Source organism: Eptatretus burgeri, chromosome 2, assembly GCF_056783735.1.
Source record: "Eptatretus burgeri isolate ZD-2024b chromosome 2, Ebu_testis_v1, whole genome shotgun sequence".
NCBI classification, from domain to species: domain Eukaryota; kingdom Metazoa; phylum Chordata; class Myxini; order Myxiniformes; family Myxinidae; genus Eptatretus; species Eptatretus burgeri.
The window spans coordinates 9,648,808-9,672,052 of NC_140962.1; positions in this window are offsets into that span (position 1 = coordinate 9,648,808).

Sequence of the window (23,245 nt, forward strand, 5' to 3'; positions counted from 1 at the left end):
TTCATCAATAGACTTATTGGCCACCAGAATAGAACCCTATAACTTTTGGCATGTCAAGGTCAGGAAAAATTCCTGAAAATCGTGAAAATCCGTATCTTTTAGCATGGGCCGATTTTCAGAAATTCATGTCTCTGCCAAATCTTAACGGATTCCTTTCAAATTTGAAACACGGACGTAGGAGGGGAGTATCTTTGACCGGATTAAAAATGGGTCACATCCGTTACGGATTACAGAGGTGACAGGTATTTTAATTTAATTTTTTTTGTTTGTTTGTTTACCCTAAAAACTATGTTTAACCCCAAAAATACCTATTATCGCTCAATATTCTCGATGGTACGCGATCTTGTTGAATTTCGTCAAGTCCTGACCCTATGGGCCATTTTTATTACTTGACGAAATCTACGATTTTGTCAAGTATGTTGGTCGGTTCAGTTTGTTTGTGTGTACGTCTCGCTCTACAGGTCACATTTCGAGTCGGAATGTCATGGAACTTCACTAATGGACTTATTGGCCACCAGAATAGAACCCTATAACTTTTAGCATGTCAAGGTCAGGAAAAATTCCTGAAAATCGCGAAAATCTGTTTCTTTTAGCATGGGCCGATTTTCAGAAATTCATGTCTGCCAAATCTTAACGGATTCCTTTCAAATTTGAAACACGGACGTAGGAGGGGAGTATCTTTGACCGGATTAAAAATGGGTCACATCCGTTACGGATTACAGAGGTGACAGGTATTTTAATTAAATTTTTTTGTTACTTGACGAAATCTACGATTTTGTCAAGTATGTTGGTCGGTTCAGTTTGTTTGTTTGTGTGTACGTCTCACTCAACAGGTCGCATTTTGAGTCGGAATGTCATGGAACTTCACCGTTGGACTTATTGGTCACCAGGATAGAACCCTATAACTTTTGGCATGTCAAGGTCAGGAAAAATTCCTGAAAATCGCGAAAATCCGTATCTTTTAGCATGGGCCGATTTTCAAAAATTCATGTCTTTGCCAAATCTTAACGGATTCCTTTCAAATTTGAAACACGGACGTAGGAGGGGAGTATCTTTGACTGGATTAAAAATTGGTCACATCCGTTACGGAGTACGGAGGTGACAGGTATTTTAATTTAACATGGTAAGTGCTATCTACGGTTTTTCATGTTAGTCATGATCACTTATGAATCATAATGCCACCAAATATTCAGAAAAACAAAAACTATTTTAGACCCTAAATCTATTGTTGATCCGAAAAACTATGTTTAACCCTAAAAATACCTATCATTGCTCAATATTCTCGATGGTACGCGATCTTGTTGAATTTCGTCAAGTCCTGGCCCTATGGGTCATTTTTATTTATTTGTCTTTGTTTGTCTGTCCGTCTGTTAGCAACTTTACGACAAAACGGCTTTAGTAAACACTATCAAATTTAATCCGCAGGTGGGCAATGAACCTTGGACGACCCCATTAACTTTTGGGTCCAATTGGGTCAAAGGTCAAGGTCATGAAAAGATCAAAATCGTTTTTCGCTCATAACTTCGTCAAAAATGATCTGATTTACTTCAAACTAAGCTTATAGTGAACCTTATTCTATTTGTCACTTGTAATCCTACCCATTCCTATAGTGGAAAATGCATATTTGTGAAGATCGGTAGGATCTCAAGTTTTGGGGGTCATGGCCATCGGTCAAAATTACAAATTTTCCATTAAAACTAAAACATGGTTACGAAAATACAACTTTACGGGAAAACGGCTGGCTCAAACACTGTCAAATTGTATCCACAGGTGGGTAATGAACCTCGGACGACCCCATTAACTTTTGGGTCCAATTCGGTCAAAGGTCAAGGTCAGGTTACAAAAAGGTCAAAATCTTTTTCGCTCATAACTTCGTCAAAAATGGTTTAATTGACTTCAAACTAACACTAAAATATTCCTTATTCTATTCCTTATAATCAACATTCAGGTTAAGGATATATCAAATTTAAATTTGATCCCCAAAATAACTTTATGCCTTAAATGGGTGGGATTTGTTGTGCCTGGCACCATTTGTTACCTCCATCACCGAAGGTGAAAGAGGTTATGTTTTCACCCCTTTCTGTCTGTTTGTCTGTGTACAGGATATCTCAAAAAGTTGTGGACAGATCTGGATGAAATTGTGGACAGGTTCGTTGTGTGACAAGGACAAACTGATTAGATTTTGTTGAAGATCCGAATCCAGATCCGACTACTAGAATTTTTAAAGTGCTTCTTCACCATTGAGAGATAGGGCCAAGAAAGATACAGAGCATGATATCTCAAAAAGTTGTGGAAGGATTCAGATGAAACTTGGTGGACATGTTGGGCGTGTCGCAAGGACTAATTGATTCGATTTTGGTGAAGATCCTAATCCGTATCGAGATACGAGAATTATTTAATTTTTAAAGTGATTCTTCATCATTGAAAGGGCCAAAAACGATATAGTACTGTATAGCATGATGTTTCAAAAATGTATTGGCCCCGACATGTTCTCGTGGATCAGGAATTACGTGGCGGGGGTATGTGCTCCACCGAGTGCTCTTCCAGTTTATTCACTGTGCTCCTATGCCCACTAGATGGACAGAGAAGCACAGTGATCTTTTTTTGTCGTTTTTTTAAATGTAGGAAATGTTCAGATGTGTATGACATTTGGACATATTGAGGGAGATGTTGCATGTAGTTTTCTAAAATGGGCATTGACAATTCATCAGATCCAGAGCCTGTGCAATTCTGTGTTGGCATTCATCAGCTGTCTCGTTGTACCGCCTCGTTATATTTCATGCTGAATCCCATGCAAGTCGACGTTGGCATTCATCAGCTGTTTCGTTCTGTTCCCTCATTCTTTTTTTTTCCACTTTCATTCATTTTGGAAATGGTAGTTTTGAACTCGACGCGTAAGTGCCGATGTGTAAACGAAGCTCGCCCCTCTCCCCACCGATTGGCAAGAGCACCGTTATTTCTTGCTTTAACATCAATTTGATGGAGTATTGCAATTTTTATTTTGACTGCTGTGTAAAGAATACAGCTGAAATAAAAAAGTCCCTAGAAAAAAAAATGTCTTGTGAATTGCTTATGCACTTCAGACCCTTCTGCATTTTCACACTATTCAGCCTTGAAAACTTTGGCTAATACCGATATTAGGTACAAAAAAGAAAACTTCCATTTATTAAACCGGTGTTTAGCATAAAATGCTGGATTGGAGTTGTTTCATCAAAATGATGGGTTGGAGTTCTTTTATTAAAGACTTCAAATATTAATATTTTCATGCGTTGTTGTATTCACATGCATATTACCTCCATGATTATTTTCTTTCTTACACTTGGGTTATATTCCAAACTATGTTTATGGATTCGGACGAAACTTGGTGGACATGTTGGGTGTGTGGCATGGACGAATTGATTTGATTTTTGTGAAGATCCGAATCTGATAATCTCGTGAGTGATTCTTCACCATTGAGAGATGTACACACACTTGCCTCTAAGCTGTCTCGCCTGGGTTCGAATCTTGACTCACCGACGTAAACTGTCACCCTGGTGTTTTACAAGCAGGGTGATTCATCGATACAAGTGCAGTCCCTCGAATGGACGTTTAACTATGTGCCTTGTCTGCTGGCATTAAATGGTGAATGTTAAAGATCCCATGGTGTCCTTCAAGAGTTGGTGAGCTATTGCTGTCACCATGTCCAAATTCAAAATTCTTCCTCTGATTTCCTGAGTCAGAGTGGTGACCCATCCAGGATTGTCGCTAATGCTCTGCATTGGGTATGGTTCTTGATGATCATGAACTGCAGTTTGTGAGGATGTAATACAGGCAGAATTGGTCAATCACCTTGAGTTGCCTATGTAATTTTCGGAATCACCACCATCAATGTGTATTTGAATTGCGTTAAAATATAAAACAAAAATCTTTTGTAATGCTCTCTTTAACTGTTCATCACCAGAACTGACAAGGCCATTACACATACAGTCAGACGAATTGGCTCCAAAAAATAACAATAACTAGAACGGGCACTCGGTAGAGCGCATACCTTCGCCGCCGCAACTTTTTTCCGGGCACATTTGAAAAACCTCATTTTAAAACGTCCATGACGTCACAGCCGTCAGTCCGATTGACGTCAAATTTGGTGTGTAACCTCCTTGAAGGCAGTCCAACAAAATGGAATGATAAACACTGAAAAATTAAAAAGTTGAAAAATGACGTCATTTTGACGCACTTCCGGGGATGTCACGTCCAATCGGGGACTACCATTCTGAAAGCGCCGTAGTTCACTGAACGTTGGTTTCATGTCAATAGCTCTATTAGATCTGAAGCTATGCCTACAAGTATATTTTGACCTTGAGTGTGACCTTGACTACAGAGTTAATTGGAAAAACCTGTACATCAATAAACAGATATTTTGGTACTGATCCTAATGCCTGGATTTGGGAGACTTTGCTTTATAAATTATATAGATATTTGAATGTAAAATATCAGGACATTTAGGCCACAATTGAAAAACGTCATGTTCAAACGTCAATGATGTCATAACAGTCAGTCCGATCGAAGTCAAATTTGGTGTGTGACGTCCTTAAGGTAAGTCCTATAAAACGGTATGATCAAAACTGATGAGATTGAAAATTTACGTCATCTTGTGACGTCATTTAGACGCACTTCCGATGACGTTACGTCAAATCCAACACTACATATCCGAAAGGTATCTCGTCATGGAACAATATGGCGGTGGTTGCATGTCGATAGCTGTATTTTGAAGGAAGTTATGCTCAAAAGAGTGTTTTTGACCTTTTCATGACCTTGACCTTTGACCCGATCACTCCCAAAATCTAATCAAATCGTCCTTGGATACTCACGAATCATCCCACCAAATTTCATGCAATTCGGTTTAATACTTTCTGAGTTATGCGAATAACAGACAAACACACATATTCACAAATAAATAAATACACAGCGACCAAAACATAACCTTTCGCAGAATGCTAAGGTAATTATGACCCCTTATTGCACAAGATGCATCAGGAGATACTCACTCAATAACACAAGAGAAATTTGCTTAAAATGAAGTGTACCATTTTTTCTGGCACAAAAATGTGGGCAGAAAGGATTTGGTGCCAGACATGCTTTCCTCAAAAAAAAAAAAAAAAAACCCCTCTGATAATTATTCATTGTTTGCCCTTTCTTGCATTGGCTGAGCCCCAGTGGGAATATTTGTAGCATAAACCCTTGCTTTGTGCTGTGTTTAATTACACCGGAAACTTTGCTCTCAGCATTCCCTACTTCCTTGTTTGGTTTGTTTAAGGCACTGGTTTTGAGATTGTATGTTCGGCTCCACAAGCTGTATTGCTTACCATCCAGTGACGCTTCGTCCTCGTGGTGAAGATAATAATAAGTATTGCAAGATCTAAAGACCAAATTAGCTCTTCCCAGAGCAGAAGATTGCATCTGTGCTCTTTTTGTGAAACGATAACGACAGGCCTACACTGAATGGAGATTTGCAAAAGATGTCTATGCCAAGGTGCGCATAATGAAAATGCGTATGTCAACGTGTATACGTCGAAGCAACAGTCTGATGTACGCATTTGATTAACCTTGTGTGTACATAACATATTGACACAGACCAGGACCTGCACGCCCTGCTTCTTGCAGAACCTCAGCTCACCTGGCGGATGGATATACGAATTTCAATAATTCGTGCAAAAAGATTTGAATTATGCAACTAATAGCGCTTTTTACAGCATCATATTACGGCGATCCGTCAGCGCGGCACCGCCAATGGACATTAATGTGTTGGCGTTCTTTCCTAATAAGGCAACGGCTGAATGAAAAGCTACCTTTGTTGATTTGTATCACTTTTATTGGAGGAGAGTCAGACTGTGCAGCAAAGAGGAGTGGGTTCTCAACAGGATGGTATCACAGATCACCAAGTAAAAACAAAATGCATGTAGGAGGGGGTGAAAATGGTCTAGCATGCCTTGCCTTTGAGTTGTTGAGACTGGGTGTGATTACTGCCCTGACTATAAACCGTCGGACTGGTGCTTTGAAAGCAAGGCTTTGCATCAATAAGTGCGTCGTCATAAGGATGGACCTTAATCTGTCCAGACCAGTCTGCCAGCATTGCTTGCTGGTGGATGTTGAAAATCCCATGGTGACTTTCGACTAAGAGAAAGTAGAGTTATTGCCGGCACTCTTTCCAAATTCCTGCCTTAACCTTATGCTTACAGAGCCACCTTCTTGAATATATGTGTGCTTGGTGGACCTGATGTATGACCGTGGACAAAAACATTGATAATCGGCTGTCAACAGTTTTACATAGCAGTTTTTGGTTGCTTTTTGCAGCAGTTTCGGCTGGAGGAGCATGGGAGGTATCAATTTATTTATATCCTCCCAGCCACCTGGGTTTCGTTGATTAGGTGAGAGCTGAAAGGCTATTCCCTCCATTCACAGGTGAGATGTGGGTGGGTCTTTCTTTATTTATATATTGACTGCTTTTGACAATTGCATGTGTTACATACTTGGGAGCCTCATTGGCATGCATTTCTGTCTGTGCTGTCACTGATGATTGGCCAATAAGCAATGAAACTGGTCCGGTAGCTGAGGGGTGTGTAGCATTGGGATTCTCATGTGTGTACCATTTGTGAATGTTTTTATAGCTGTGGAGGAACTCTGGGAAGGGTTTGATACAGCATAGTGCTTACATTGTGTCGGCCTTCTTGGTTGCTTTACGCAGCAGTTTTGACTGGAGGAGCATGGGTTGTCAATTTATTTATATAACCCTATCCACCTGGGTTTAGTTGATTAGGTGAGAGCTGATTGGCTATTCCCTCCAATCACAGGTGAGAGGTGTGTGTGTCCATTGGGAACATACTCTGTGCAGAGGATTGGTGCTGCCAAAGCAGTCTCATTCGCTATTGGGTGCAATCCTGGACAGGTCGCCACTCCGAAACAGGATACCAGCAAGCTGGCACTCATTTTGCCAACCTCAGAAGAATGACAGGCAGAGTCAACCTCATCTGGTATTAATTCAACAGCAAAGGAAGATCTGAACTCAGGATCCGAGGATCCCAAGCCGACCACCCTAACCATTGAGCCAACACCAGTAATATATATATATATATGTATATGTATATATATATGTATGCATATGTATATATATATGTATGTGTATATATATATATATATATATATGTATGTATGTATATATATATATATATATATATATATATATATATATATATATATATATATTGTTACGGCTGTGGAAATTCGCAGAGCACCATATAGGTCCTTAGATCAGTTATGCTGATAAGTCTGTGTTCAGATAGATTTCCCCACCGTTGTCTAATGGGAATTATTCGTGTAACATGGCTGTGAATCTTCAGTTTGCCGTTTTTCTTTCGCTATCGTTATTTTGGACCAACCACTTCACAACAACCACGATCAACACCACCACCTTCCCATCAACCGCCAACATCCCCACAGATAACGAACAGCCACCTTCACAACAACCACCTTAACCACCACCGCCCAAACACACCACCCTCACGACCACCACAAACGCCAGCGTCAACCATCTCCACAACATCACCTCACCACCTTCTCCACACCCGCATTTCAACGACCACACCACTACTTCCACAACCACACCACAAACCTCTCCACATCAAATAACGTCTCTGCCATGGATGCTCGTCGGGAAAAGAAACAAAGGCAACAGTAGGAAAACCCGTTTCCCCCGCGGAGTGCGGGCAGAACCACAGCGCCGAGGAGAGATCTTTCCGATAGCGCTGGGATTTCCCTCCCCCTGTTTCTTGCTTTCCCGCGCGCTGGGACGGGGGAGGGGTGAATCGGGACAGGGGTCAAAGTTGAGGTAAAGGAGGGGCCTCATTTTGGGCGGAAAATGCCCCCGCGCGCTCCGAAGGGAGGGGCGAAGCGCCGTGGGTATAAAGTGTGAGCTGACGAGAGGGTCGCGGTCTGTCTGTCTCTCGAGGTGGTTGTCGAGTTGAGTCTGCTGAGGGTCGCGAGAGAGTCTGTGGAGTGTCTGTCGGGTTTCGGAGCGCCTGGAGCCTGGAGCCTGCAGTTGGTGGAGAAGCTGAGGAGAGTGGAGGGGACACGAACGTGGAGCACAGCCAAGCCTGCTGTGCCGCGCGGAGCTGCATCTTCGTTTTCGGGACGTGCAGAGAGCCGGAGAGAGCTCACCAACCAGCACCGAATGGTCTGAGGTGAAGGTAACCTTCTCGGCCTCTTGGAGCTCCTTCGGTCCTCAAAGCTCCATGTCATAAAGACCCCGAGAGGTCCAATCTACCCCCTCGTCTTTGAGGGGGTTTTTCCTTGCTTTTCTTTGTATGAAAGTTGTGGCGCCGAGTCCGTTAAGTAGAACTGTATCAGTGACTGTAAATAATAAATAAACGGTCATAGTTCCTTTGCATTGTTTTTGTTGGCTGCATAATTGCATATGTGCATGCTTGTATACGTGCCTGCGTGAATACCTGACTGCATACGTGTGTGAATAAATGTGCTTGTTTGAATGTTGACCTCTTTGTCGCGTCATTTTCCCTCCATTGAACTGCCGTATTGCATCACGGAATAATAGCGGGCTTTTTAATAGCCGTTTATAGAATCGGGTCCAGCGAGGCCTCGCGATAATACCCCGCTCGGTTATCCCAAAACAGAGCGAGCTGCTTAAAGCGGCTCGTGTCCAAACAGGCCTCGCTGAAGTACAATCTCTCGGTAATCTACCCGCGCGAATAATTAGGTAAATCAATTATTTGGCGATCGGACCCTGTAGCGCGGGTTGAGTGCGGATAAGGTTGTGGTGTGCTTGGAGCACACCCGTGACTGGTTTTCGGCGTTTTTCCAGAAAGTCGCGACTTAATTGCACGTTCGGTGGGCGAAGCGGTCACTATTGGTTCGACACGGTCGTTCGCACACCGGCGGGCGAGAATTCGTAACAATATATACACATATGTATACATATGTGGAGCCCTCTCCATCAGCTTTCCTGTCACTGATAGGAGGGCTATAGGGTTGTAGTTGCAGGGCAAGTCTGCTGGCTTACCATTTTTTTAGGAGGGCAATAACATTAGCTTCCAGGCTGCAGGAATTTGCCCTGTTTCATGGACGGTAGTAAAAAGGTCCACCAATCAGGTATGACTATATTCTTCGAGGTTTTTAAGGAATTTGGTGAAAATTCCATTAGCTCCTGTGGCTTTGCCATTTTTGGTGTCAATGTCTTTCTTTGTATATGGGGCCACCAGGTAGCTGCTCAGTGGGCTTTCTTGGAGAGTTTGGAGGTAATCCCTTTTTACCTCCTGCTTTAGTGATTTGGAGGAGGTGAGACGATGGAATCAGGGGAGACTCTTGGGATGGCAACAGTAATGTCTTCTGTGGCACCCAGTTTCCTCAGCAATATCCATGCCCTGTGACTGCTGGCTGTGAAGTCTGGTTGAGTCCACTAACTCCTTCCAGCGCTTCGGATGTTCATTGTCGACAGCCTTAATTGGTGCCTGCACAACATCTGGGTTTCCAGTTTTGTTGTGCTCCTTTAGAAGTCTTTCAGTCTCCACTGTCCATCAAGGTGTGTAGGTCTTGCGGAAGCCACGTGGTATGGTATTGGTGGCAGCAGAGAGAAGGAGGTGCACAAATTCTGCCTATTTAGCTGGGGCAGGTGGTATATCCTGGATCTTGGATTCAGCTATTTTGGTGAAAGTGGTCCAATCTGCTTTCCAGAAGTTCCTTCGTGATTTTGGCTTGGAGTGCATCAGTAGGATCTCGATTCCAAACTGAACAACAGTAGGGTGATGTTGGCTTTTTGTAAAGGGAGCGAGAACTCTTATCAATGCCATCATTGGTAGCCCTCTGTCATCCTTTGAAAGGAAGCAGAGATCGGGATTTGTTCTGGTCTGCCACCGTCCTGAGTGGAAGGTCTTGGCTGCATTTGATCAAACAGCAGGTTGAGATCGGCCGTCGACGCCCAGTCGGTTAGATATTCTCCAGCCATGTCATTTTCCCTATAACCCCATTCAGTGTGGTGGCTGTTGAAATCGCCGATGTAAACTGTGGGTTGGTTGTATTGGGGTTGGGTAGGTGATGGCCATGTTTGTTTGGGCAGCTTGTACACATTTGCAACAGTGACACTGCTTTCTTTACTTTTGTGTGCTGCGAGATATCCGGTTTCGATGTTTCGAAAACCATGTCTGATATAGGTGGTGACACCATGTTTTGCTGTGTTAACGTTGGCCATGAGGTTGTTGCCTGCAATCTTTTTCTTTGCAGCCCTTTTGTCATTGTCGCTATGAGTTTCCTGGAGTATGGCTACGTCGATGTTGTAGTCCTTCAGGATCTTGGCGAGGATCTCATGCTTAGGAAATGTCAGCCCCTCAATATTGAGTTGGATGATGCGGAGGGAGGGACATACTGGTCTTGTTGTGGTCCGTGGCTTTTGTCCCTGAAAGGACCTCTTTTTTTTTTTTTAGCGCTACACAACCTCGGGCCCCATTGCTGGGGTTTGTCCTAAGTGTGTCAGTGGTATTGGCTAGTTGATGATATCAGTCCTGATATTTGATCAGTTGCAACTCCAAGGTGTCTACGATTCATATTTTTTGCAAGATATTACCCACGTTCTGTATTATGACATCACTGCTTGCCATATTGTATTTTGGATCAAATTTTAAAAATCAAACATTCCCATCGGTAGTCAATCATATTTTAAGTTTTGCATTGATTAGTTAAGGAGTTTCGGCGAAAATAAATTTTAAAGGTTTTCCTTTGATCCAATATGGCTGCCATACTAAGTGACTGATGACATTGTTAGCAAGCTGTACTGTATTTCCCTTGGGTAGGTGATCACAAATTTAAAGTTTTACATTGATCAGTTAAGCAATTTGAGAGAAGAATATTGTTAAAGATTTTCCTATAATGGTGGCCAAAGTAGACAAATTCAAGTACTTTGGGGACCATTAAACCTTACGATGACATACGAATAGGTGGAGGGGGAGGATGCCATGAACAAACTTGAGTTCTACCAAACGAAAGATCATTTTTGCCAAGTTTGGTCACAATCCTACCAGCAGTTTCGGAGGAGTTACAAGTGTTTATGGATGGATGGACAGATGATGCACCATCCCATCCCATAAGCTCAACTGAACTATGTTCCAGGTGAGTGAATAAACATGCCACAAAAAATTAATTAGTTCTCATGAACCTCACAAACAACTCCAACACACCATGTGTCAATGAAATTCTTGAGGTCACCTGTATTTTGCAAAAAGCTAAACTCAAGCAAGTTTCAATCTTGCTGAAAACTATGCACTGAAAAAATAATCGTAATATTACAAATTTCCATAAGCTTACCACCCAGCTTCACCTTCCTCGATAGAAACACAGCAAGTTTAGCAGCGGCCATTAAAAAACGAAATAATATATAAACCCGCTCATGTTTGGCAGGGAAACGAAAGCTATAAACCCTCAAAGTAAATGTGACATGCATTCTATGAGATGTATAGTTCAACCAATGAAATAAGGGAAATAACCTTTCACATTCAATGAAGGCATAAAACCAGTCTTTTATCAAGTGTGCAAAAATGGCAATAGCCAAATATGGGAGAAAAAAAAATTAAAATTAATATGTTAGACCAATCCAGTGGACCAACCACCACTGGAGATCACCTGTTCTTTTAGATATAAGCCCACCATACATCGATTACCAAACAGGTTCAGAGGTGGGTCCCCCAGGAAGCAGTCCTTTCCAAGGAGTAACCCCATTCAGTGTTGAATCTCGAAGGAGCAATTTAACACACAACCTGTAATTGCTTTTGCTACTCATAATCTGAAAAAATCTTGGACCCCATGCTTTTAAAAAGTAATTTGAATTAAAATTAACTTTGTTCCTAGTAACTCATGGGCCACCACTTTCACACTGAGTCCATGGTAGACCTAGTTGATTCCTTGTCTAGATCACCTCTTTAAAAACTCTTCCAATTATTTGGTTGGATCAAACTCCTGTCAAATGTTCCAGTTCATTTCCAAATTTCCATCCACACTCTGAGTAATGCTCAGAGATGCCACACCTTTGAAATGCTTGCCGCTATGAAATGTTAGGCAAAAATCCTGACTTCTCAGAATATCAGGAAAAATATAATTGAAAAACGAAGGCTCATGTACTAACATTTTGAAATGAGAAAGGCATCCGGTAGAGCGCATACCTCCACCGGGCTGTTTCGTTTACGTTTTGTATCCCACTGATGGGTCGGATCTGAATCCGGACCTTAACCAAAATGGAATCGGCTTATTCTTGTCACCGAACCAACTCATCCACCTCGTTTTGTCATAACTCGTCTCCAACTTTTTGAGATATCATGCTATCTTATTTTTTGGCCCCATCTCCCAATGGTGAAGAATCACTTGAAAACTTCTCTTGTCCCGATTCAGATTCGGATCTTCACCAAAATTAAATTGATTTGTCCTTGTCACACACCCAAACTGTTCAAGTTTCGTCCGAATCCTTCCATAACCTTTTGAGATATCGTTTTTGGCCCCATCTCTCAATGGTGAAGAATCACTTAAAAATTCTCAGATCTGGATCCAGATTCGAGTCGTCACCAAAATTAAGCGTTGCTGTCCTTGGCCAGTCACCAACCACACAAAAAATATTCAAAACGATGGCTTGAAAACTGTGGCCAAAATAGTGTGACAGACAGACGGACAGACAGACACTGCAGACTAACATACTTGGCGAAATTTTTTTTTCACCAAGTAACAAACAAATGGACAGGGGTGAGAACATAACCTCCATCCACCTTCGGTGGCGGAGTTAAACATAGGTATCTGCCTGGAGGCTCATTGAGTAGCTCTGACAGGTATTCAAAGGGTTCTGGTAAAAGATGGGAAGAGGCAATGTATCTATCTACATGTTGTAGATGAATTTGTTACCTATCGTGTGCAGCTTGTTGCTATTGGTTGCATCATTTTTTTCTGGGGGCACAGCTGTGCCACTGATGAGCTGTGCCTCCATTACCAGTACACTGGTACTAATTTCACCAACCTCAGAAGGATGACAGACTGAGTCAACCACACTTGGTGCTCATTCAACAGCCAACAGTGGCTCAAACTTTGTCCTCTATATCTGTTTGCTGATGACTCAACCCTCTGCTGTACCATCAGTCATCCCTCAGACCGGCAAGCCGCAGCTTCTTCACTCTCTGCAGATCTGGAAAAAATCACAAACTGGTCCAATACGTGGAACATATCTTTCAATCCTGACAAATCTCACACACTCGCTATGTATCTCCATAAGGACCATTTATAACCCCCCCCCCCCTCCATCTACTTTCTAAACAATCCTCTGGAAGAAGTCTTTTCATTGAAGCTTCTGGGTCTCACGATCTGCCATGATCTTTCCTGGGAAAGCCATATTTCCAACCTGGTCTCCAAAGCCAGTCGCCGACTGGGAATCCTCCGTCGTGCAAAGTCCTTCCTCCGCCCACCCGAGCTACTGACCACATACAAAGCTTTCGTCCACAGTCTGATGGAGTACTGCTCTCCCATCTGGGCTGGTGCTCCTGCCTCTCACCTTTCTCGGCTTCACGCTGTGAAAACCAAGGCATTAAGGATCATTGGTATCTCCCGCGATGAGACTGAGTCTTTGGGCCTCTCACTGTCTCACCGCAGGCAGGTCGGTGGTCTTTCTGTCTTCTACCGTCTCCTCTCCGGTCTCACCCCCAATGCTCTGTATGCGATATACCCTCGGAGATAGATGGCTTCAATCAGAATTTTGGGTAAGGATGGTTTGATAGGCTTACTTTATGTAAAAAATGGGTGCTGAATCCAAAAAAGCAGTCTTATTGATCCCACTCAAGACAAAATGACCATTTTAACCCTCATTTGACCAAATATGACCATATTTGGTCAAATTACGTTTGTTGGGTGGGTTTAATCAGAACTTTAGGTAAAGATGATTTGACAAGCCTATTTCAGGTAAAAGAGGGTGCTGATTACCAAAAAAGCAGTCTTATTGACCCTATGTAAGACAAAATAACTATTTTTGGCCAAATATGAATAGGCCCCAGTGTTGAATATTGTTCTGGGAAATATCAATATTTCAAATATTGATATTTGCAAGCTTTCCATTTACCCTTTCAATTTACCACATTCAATTAGTCATTTCCATTATCATCATCATCATCACTGTCTTCTTCATCCTCTGAATCATCATCGGTAATACAATCATTGTCATCATCATCCTCATCTCCATCTGTGACATCTTCTGGTTCCATGGTTTTAGAAAGAATAGTTGGCATCTGACTGCTGGTAAACCAGAGTGGTACAAAATCTCTGTTGACCTCTTTCCAGCCGTGATCTGTGGGTTGAATGTTCTCTAGTGGATCTCTTCGATGTGCGTGCTTCCAGAGATATGCCACGTAAATGCACCGTGCCAATTTTTGCATCAGAACATTTTTGCAGGGTGGGAGCATGCCTGCATCAAGTCCCTTTATTTTCTCCAATGGACTGTCTGGATCTTTCGGTTTGTATTTCTGTAGGAAGATTTTCAACCTGGCGTCATTCACGGATGATAATGCTCCCTGACCATAGAGTGAACACGCATATCATTCTACAAGGCTGTCGTCATCAAAGGCGGTTGTCTCTCCGAGCATGCTGATGCCTTCGAGATGGAGAGCACTCTTCTGAGCTTTCTTCAATGGGTTCACCTTTCCCTTCCTGAAGAAGGGTGACGTGTAGTCGCATCCTGTCAGAGCATGATAACCTGGTAGTGCCTTGCAAACAACTGGGCCGAGGTGGTTTGCTGGCGCAGTAATATGGACATACCTTCTAGTGTTATCACTCGAATGTCCAAGGTCCATCCACACATTGGCCTTGAGTTGTCTTGAATGATACAGGAGAATGACCATGATATCAGTGTCTTTTGCATGGACAACAACATTCTGTCCTGGTGTTGCTTTTGACAGCATGCTGAAATGGTATACTAGGCTGGTATCTGCCTCCACGTGTGAGCATTCGTACTCTGGTGCCTCATTGTGTTCTACATTTCCTGACAGAGATGTTGTATACTGAAGACACTGCTCCTCATGTGAAACAACAACAGTCTTTTGTTTTATGATTGGTGCATAATGGTTATGTTTCCATTCCTCCATGAAGAACTTATATTAAGTACAGTTTTGAAATTTGGTGATCTCAAGGCATGTCTGAAATCTTTAGGACGTAACTGGTCTGCACCTGTGATGTGAAATGATCCATCATTTGCACCTCTTGCCTGTTGCTCAACACTCTTTATGCTTTTCACATAACTGTCACAGACAAAGTGCACTTTCCTTGCCTTTGGACTGCATATGATCTTCAGGACCATCTCTGCTACATTCCCAAATCTGAGAGGCAAGTCAGAGGGCAGTGACTAGATTATGAACATGGCATCATAAATGACCGTATCAACTGTTGTTGGCTCTTTGTGTGTAATCAAATCTTCGAGGTGTTTGGAGAGTGTGTACTTTGGTGTCTTTTTCACTGTGCCAAAAATACTGGCCAAAGAGAGGGGAACCGGGGTTAGTGGAAAGGAAAACACCTTTGCTAACTCAATCTTTCTGGTATAAGCAAGATAGACTAGTCTGCCCAGCAGGTCCCGTGTTGTCTTCAGCTCAACAACCTTTTCATCTTTACCTCGTATTTTGCTCTTGATAGCAACACTGGCAAAGTTTCTCACTTTTCTTCTTTTCAGTGGTTTTTCAAACCTTGAAGAATCCTTCAAGCATTCCTGGAGGAACTCATCTTTCCACTTCTCCCCCAAAGCAAAGAGATTTTGCATGTCCTCTTTTACTTCATCTGACATTTTCTTGCCATCTGCTAGACAGTACAAATTGGTGTCTTCGATCAGGGAGTTACCAAATGGATTCATTGTAGTGTCAATCATTTTAGAAATACTTTCCAAGTCTCTTTGAAATTTCTCCACTTTTGACTTTCGTAGTTCATGGCTTGGATTGGTATCCTTGTTTAAAGCTGCTTTTTCAAACAGATGTCTGACTATGGTGCTTCTAGCTGATCTAGTAACTGTCCACCGCCTGACCTTGACTTTGATGGAAAGTAGTGATTCCAGTTTGTCGCGAGGCTGCATCTACATTGATCGTACTCTCTAGTGCTTGATCCACTGGTTGTCTGGCAAAGGAATTGGATGACAATCTTACTGATAAACCACCTTGTTCAAGTTGTTGCATAATGCCAGGATGGGTGCTGTCCATGTTCAACAGTCTGAGATAGTATAAGCACATGTAACGTGCATAATTGTGACGATTTGCAGCAAAGTAAATGTCTATCATTTTCCCAAGTAAGAAGATGAAAAGATTCACATCATTTGTTTGCACAGCTCTACTGAACAGCATGTAGATGTCAACCATGTCAATGTACTTTCTCCAGAACTTTGCATTAACACCATGTTTTCCAGCTCTTGTATCATCGCAAAAAGTTTCATAAGTCATCATGAATGCCTTGTATCCACCTGCCTCCTCCAAATCTTTCATCCGTTCAGGGGATGGTGATGCTTGAACAGTCTTCAGGGCTTCAACCAAACGTCCATAGCTCTCATTTGTCTCTTTCAGTTGCAAGAACAAATCTATATGCTTGCTCCGCATAGCAGTTGTTAGGAGCACATGCATTTTTCTGGCCTGATTATAGTGTTTTCTTGACAGAAAGGCATTGAGAGAACCCTTGGTGAGGGCACCACTTTCCATTAAAATATGGGCTGCACCTGACCCATCTACCAGATACCCCAGTGCTGACAGATAGCGGAACATAATACGGAAGGCACCAAAACAAACAAAGACATTGTCATACTTTGGTCGCACAGTGTCCTGCAACTGGAAAGCTGGCTTGGCTATAGCCAAGTCATAGGTCGTCGCAATGCAATCTTCCTCACACTCTTCAGCCAGGGTAACGTTTCTTTTCATCGTTTCATTAACTACATCAAGCCGTGTAGGAGGTCATCCGATGTTTTCCAAATAGCCTATCTTCTGAGCCGGTAAATCATCTTTGGTTACTGTGGCGTTCCAGCCAGACCACATTGGTGTTTGTGTGTTTGTTTTGCAAGATATCGTCCATGCATCATCGCTAGCAACACAAGCCTTGTAGTTTACAGGCTTGTCCATTGTTTGTATATCAAAGGAAAAATTTGATGTTGTTACAGGCCGGGGGTCGGCCACCAACCGACCGCCCTGAACGGAGCCGCAAGTCGAGTCGGCCCGACCGATCGCCCGGAATATAGATCGCCGCCCGGATAACTCCGAGCGACGGGTCCTTGTACAAGAACCGAAATACGCAATCGGCAGATTACGTGGGGTAGGGTCGATTGCCAATCTTCAATGGACCTAAATACCCACGTGATCCAACTACCGGGGTATTCCACCCTCGATGGATCTCGTACGGAACAAACCGCCGAGGCAAGCTTGTCCGTGCGCGATTCCGAGCGGCGTAATCGCCGAGAACCGTCGGTCCAAATGTCCCCCTATTACGGCAAACCAACGGCTTTCGAACTACCAACACACGAAATGTTCAGTCAATGAGGGAATGGACACAACGAGAAGGTTTACATTCACACAAGGACATTTATTACAATGAAACACGTATGCAATTAAATAAGGCAAAACACGTATGCAATTATACAAGCAACAAAAGCACGACAAAATAACTACAACCGTCTACTTATTATGTACAGTCATTTACACTTAACAGCAGTTCCTACTTATTAGACTGGCCCACGGACACACGTACGCACACACACACACACACCCAAGAAATGGTGGCAAAGGCCGTGCCGGTGAGACGAGGCGCCGATCCTTCCTGTCGATCGTCGCTTCCCCGAGGATCCAACTCCAAGAAGAGGCCGATGCGTCGCATCAATCTGGGAAACAAAATGGAGAACAAAAAGCTCCATGAACCAAGAAGGAGAGGAAGAAGCCTCCACTTGCAGCTTGAGCCGAACAACTGGCTCAAGTTCCTTCCGAAACAAAGCAGCAGCCGAAGCTTACCGAGCCAGCCGAAGCAAAAAGCTTCCGAAGGCCTCAAGCCAAGCAAGACCCGATGGCTGAACGACTGCTCTCTCCGAAGCAAAAAAACCTACTCCTCCCACGGGACTCGGCACACGAACTCTGCACACGGGACTCAGAACGGGACTCTTCACGAACTCTGCCACGGGACTCCCACGAACTCAGCCCACCAACTCAGCCCTACCACGGGACTCCCACACGAACAAAGAAAGGATCTCCCCTTTATCCTTCCCACCCCCTCCCCCGCACCCGGCGTGACTCATGCCCTTGTGATCCACCCCCCGCTCAACCATGGGTGGGAGGGAGTTGTTGACGTCACGGGATGGCAGGGTTCTTCTTCCTCTTCGCAGAAGAGGGGGAGGGACGTCTCCATTGTTCGCTCCATAACTATTAAATCGATCCGCAGTGCATCTAATCGATCTATGAACATTTAAACAATGAAAGGTGAGCAATCTAGGGAACATGCACTTATCGACATAGCTGACTAAGGGAACCTGTATGTTGTGTGCAATTTAATTCCAAATTCGTAACAATATCTTAATTTTCTTTCTCACTGGTTCGAGTTCTGGATTTGGTATTTCAAGACTTCTCTTGCTTCATTTGTTCATAGAAATAGGAAGTGTATTCTCTGTAGTTGATGCGCTTGCTCCTGTGATTGATTCCGAGCTTGTAGAAGATGTTTTCATTGTTGCTGTTGGTGTTGATATAACTGGAACTTCATTTTGGACACAGATGCCCTGTGTGTCATGATACATTGATTCATCATTGTTGTCCCAAGCTGTGTTTGTGCTTAGTCCTTTGCTTGCTTGCAGGCCATCAGGAAGAACTCTGTTCTTCTCAATAATGTCAGCGGCAATTTGGGTCTCGTATTCTTCTGCAGTATGATATCCTATGCAATGGCCGAAGTGATTAATAATTTCCTGAACCTTCCTGGAGCCAGTAATACTCTTCAAACCCATGCCCAGCAGTATGCGTTTTGATGGCTTCACTGTTCCATTAGTAGTTTTGTAGATATCATCCTCAGCTGATGATTCAATATACCGCTCCACTCTCTCACTGGCGTCATCTTTTGAGCCGGTGTACAGAATCCTATAGAACTCTGATATTTCAGTAGGTATATTTGTAGACTGAAGATCATGGATTGCTTCTACTGTGATTGGATTTGGGAGTTTATTCTCTCGGAGCTTCTGGATCTTCCCCCTCATGAACAAAGCTACATTCTTTATTTCATTGTCCATAGCATCCTTTGTGATCGAGAGATAGGTCCCTTGTTTTTTTTACTTTCTTGATCAACCTGAAGCTTGCTGCCATAATGTGCTTCGATTTTGGACAAAAGATTGTATGGTTCAGAGGTAGGGTCTTCCCTCCCCTCCTCTTCTTTGAGAAATTAAATGTAGGTTTGATTGACATCAACCAATTTCTTTGAAATTTCTTTCAGAAATATTTTATTTCGGAGTCTATATATGAAATTATTCTTAAGAAAGCAGATTCTCGTCTCTGTGCGTACGTTGAACCTTTATTCTTTTAATTTGAACCTTGGTACCTTTAGCAATATACCTTGCTCTGCATGTGTTGTGGTAATTGACTTCCTTGGCTATGAAGTCAATGTGCTCATATTCACGAAGGAAATCTTTGTCATTCAGTTGCCTTGCAGCATTTAAAATACTGTCCTGTGCTTGTATAGTTTCACATGGAGATAGTGTTTCAAAACCACTGGGGAAATGCTTACGGTCTGGACCATTGCAGAAAATGCAATTTTTCTTCAGCACACCAGTAGTTGAGGTAGTTGCCACTGGGGGCTGTTCCACCATAGATCGTGTTTCAACAGTAACATGTTCATCAGAAAATATTTTCTTTTCTTTTGACTGTGTCTGATAAGCCATGAACTTGCTGTAACAGTCACTATGAAATCCATAATGAGACAGTGGTTCAGCTTCAAAGTTAATGGATTCACATATAACGAGGTACTTTGATCTCTTCTGATATTGAATTCTGGATTGAGCGATGTTGCCTGCTGTTTCCCATGTCTTTTTAGTAAAAGGAGTCACTGCATCACCATCATGCTCTGTATCACCCACATGCAACACACACTGCAACGGCACTTCTCCACCATCAGCCATGATGAGGATTAACTTCCTGGGTAGTTCCTCACGGAGCATGTCCCAAAAACATGAACTGTTTTGTCAGCTGCACAGTAAGATGTAGGCCTAAAGCACATGTTATATCATCTGAGCCACTCGAGGAGGTGCTGCCACCTTAGGGTGCTTCATAATAGGGGGTAAAAAATAAAAGTATGAATATTCATGCTCCCTGGGTGTGCCTTTGTTCCATTTGACAGTAGAAACATACACACCAAATATGAAGCAGATTGGAGGATGTTTAGGGGTTCCTCAAGTTGGCACAGTATTGTTGAAATTTGCCAAACTGTAACTGACAACTTGCCGTCGAATATGCACAACGCTTTACACTTCACAATTTATATGGTTGTTTGATATTTTCAAAAACCACAGCAGTCATATAGGATGAAAGAATAGTTTTTCCAAGGAGACCTCGATGAGCTTTTTGACATTGCAGTGCAAAATGCCCTCTCGATAATGGACATAATTGTGCCAACTTGAGGAACCCCTAAATATTGTTATGGTTGTGGAAATTTGCAATACACCAGAAAGGTCCTCAGGTGAGATATATCGATAAGTTCATGTGTAGTTCGCCCACACCCATTGTTTAGAGGGAATATGTGTGATTCATTCGGGCTGCGATGCTTTAGTTAGCCGTTTTTCTTTTGCTATCGTTATTTTGGTGCAACCACAACGCCAACCATTGCCACCAACCTCTCCACAACCAACATCTCAACAACCGCGCCATTCACACCACGGCGCCAACTTCAAAACCTTCCACACCACCATCTTCGCCACCACCCACCTTACGAATGCCATCCTACATCCACCGCGTGGCCAAGATCTCTGCGGGACGGGTGAGGGACGCAGGATTGTGCACTGAAGGTTCTTGCGGGAGCCCGGGGGCGAGGTCTCCCGCCTGAATCTCCCGCCCGAATTTCCCCCGCCTGAATCTCTAGCCTGATGGTCATCGCGCTTGGTGAGAAGGGGTAGGGGTGGGGCAGCTCGCTCCCGATTGGTGGATGCACGGTGTGACGCGATCAGGGAGGAGGAACGCCCCCTGTCGAGAGACCTTTCTCAAAACGCCTCAAAGAGGATTGGAGCGAAGAACGGGGCGGAGCGACAGGGCGGAGCGACAGGGCGGAGCCCCGCGCTACAAAGAGGGCGGACGAGGAGAGTTCAGCGCGCTTGATCCCTTTGTACATGACGGTGTGGTGAGAGAGAGAGGAAGCTCCTGCTCGAGAGTTCCTGGTCGGAGGGTCTGTGCGGGCCCAAGAGTCCGCTGGTGGGACGGCGCGCGCTTGATCCCTTTGTGCATGACGGTGTGGTGTGAGAGAGAGAGGAAGTTCCTGGTCGGAGGGTCAGTCGGGGTCGGTGCGGTCCCGAGACCCCGCTGGTGGGACGGAGCGTCTGCCATTCTCATCTCTCAGCCCCAAGTATCGACGGTTTCTTCCCCCCCGTCCGCACCGAGATAGCGCCGGAAAACCCCGTTCGTTCCCCAAAACCCCGTCCGTGGCGTCGAGCAGCCAACACGTGCCGGCGCGAAGCATGAGCTCACCGACCACGCCGGAGGAGCTGAAAGCTGAGGGCGCAGGAGAAGGACTCTGTGCGCAAAAAGGGAAGTCGCCACTTTTGTTTCTTTGGGTTTTGTGTAAATGTGTGTGTGTGTGTGTGGCGCCAGTCCATCAAGTTTAGACCTGCATAAGTGCCAGTGTAATTATTATATTCGGTTGTCGCTCTGCGTTTCGTTCTTGCTTTTGTTCTTGGCTCTGTATATGTGCATGATTAATTGTTGCTGATTGGAAATACGTGCTTCTGTGTGCCACGCATTAAATGTGCTTGTCCAATTGTTCCCCCGTTTCACTTCGTCCTTTCCTTTGTTGAATCTCCATCTTGCATCACGTAAGGGATTGATAGTGGGTTTAAAACACCCGGTAACTAATCTGAACCGTCAAGGTCGACGAAAACTCCGCTCGGTTATCCCTGTAGCACGGAACGAGCCGCTTAAGCGGTTCGTGTCCGGAGTCGACCTGTGGCGTGGTACAACCCCTCGGTAGGTTACCCGTGCGAGTACTTGGGTATATCGACTTTCGGCGATTCACCCTATTTCGCGTGGGTAGAATGCGGACTGGGTTGTGGTGAAGTTAAACTCCCACCCGTGACTAGCTCCTTGGCGATGGTTCCAAGAGAGTCACGACTGAATTGTCCATTCCGGTGGGCGACGCGGTCGCCATTCGAGTCAAGCGGCCGATCGCACGCCGGACGGGCCAGAATTCGTAACAATATCGTGGAATTTTGTTCATTTTTGACCTATATATATATTTTTGACCTATATAAGTTCTTATGGGGTATTGGAACAAAGGCAAAATCAGGGAGCAGCAAAAATCAAACTTTCATTTTTTTGGAACACCCTATGCCACCTGAAAACAGAAAATGAAAATATAAATTAAAACAATTAGTCTTAACATCATTGTTGATTTTGCACACTGCTCGAAAAGACTGCAAACATGCGATATGCCCGAACATGGAATTTCAAACTTTTGACCACTGGTGGCCAAAAACTGAACAAAGCGATTGGCCAATTGGTTACTTCTTCATAATATATTTATCATATATATTTATATGTCATGATTATCATGAACAGAACATAATATTGTGATACAATTCAAACGATGTGCACACCTTCAGAACATCCAAACGCGGACCAATAGAAATTGACCAAATATCGTCATAATTTGACCGGAAAGGGTTAAAATGGTCATTGTGTCTTGAGCGAGGTCAACAAGACTGCTTTTTTTGGAATCGGCACACTCTTTTACCTAAAATAGGCTTGTCAAATCGTTCTTACCCAAAATTCTGATTAAACCCACCTACCCAAAATAATTTGACCGAATATGGGCAAAAAGGGTTAAAATGGTTATTTTGTCTTGAGTAGTGTCAATAAGACTGCTTTTTTTGGATTCAGCACCCTTTTTTACATAAAGTAGGCCTGTCAAACCATTCTTACCCAAAATTCTGATTAAAGCCATCTCTCTTGGAATAAAAGTGAGAAACTTAAATTTTCCGTTAGGGGAAGGGGAGAGATGGAAACTG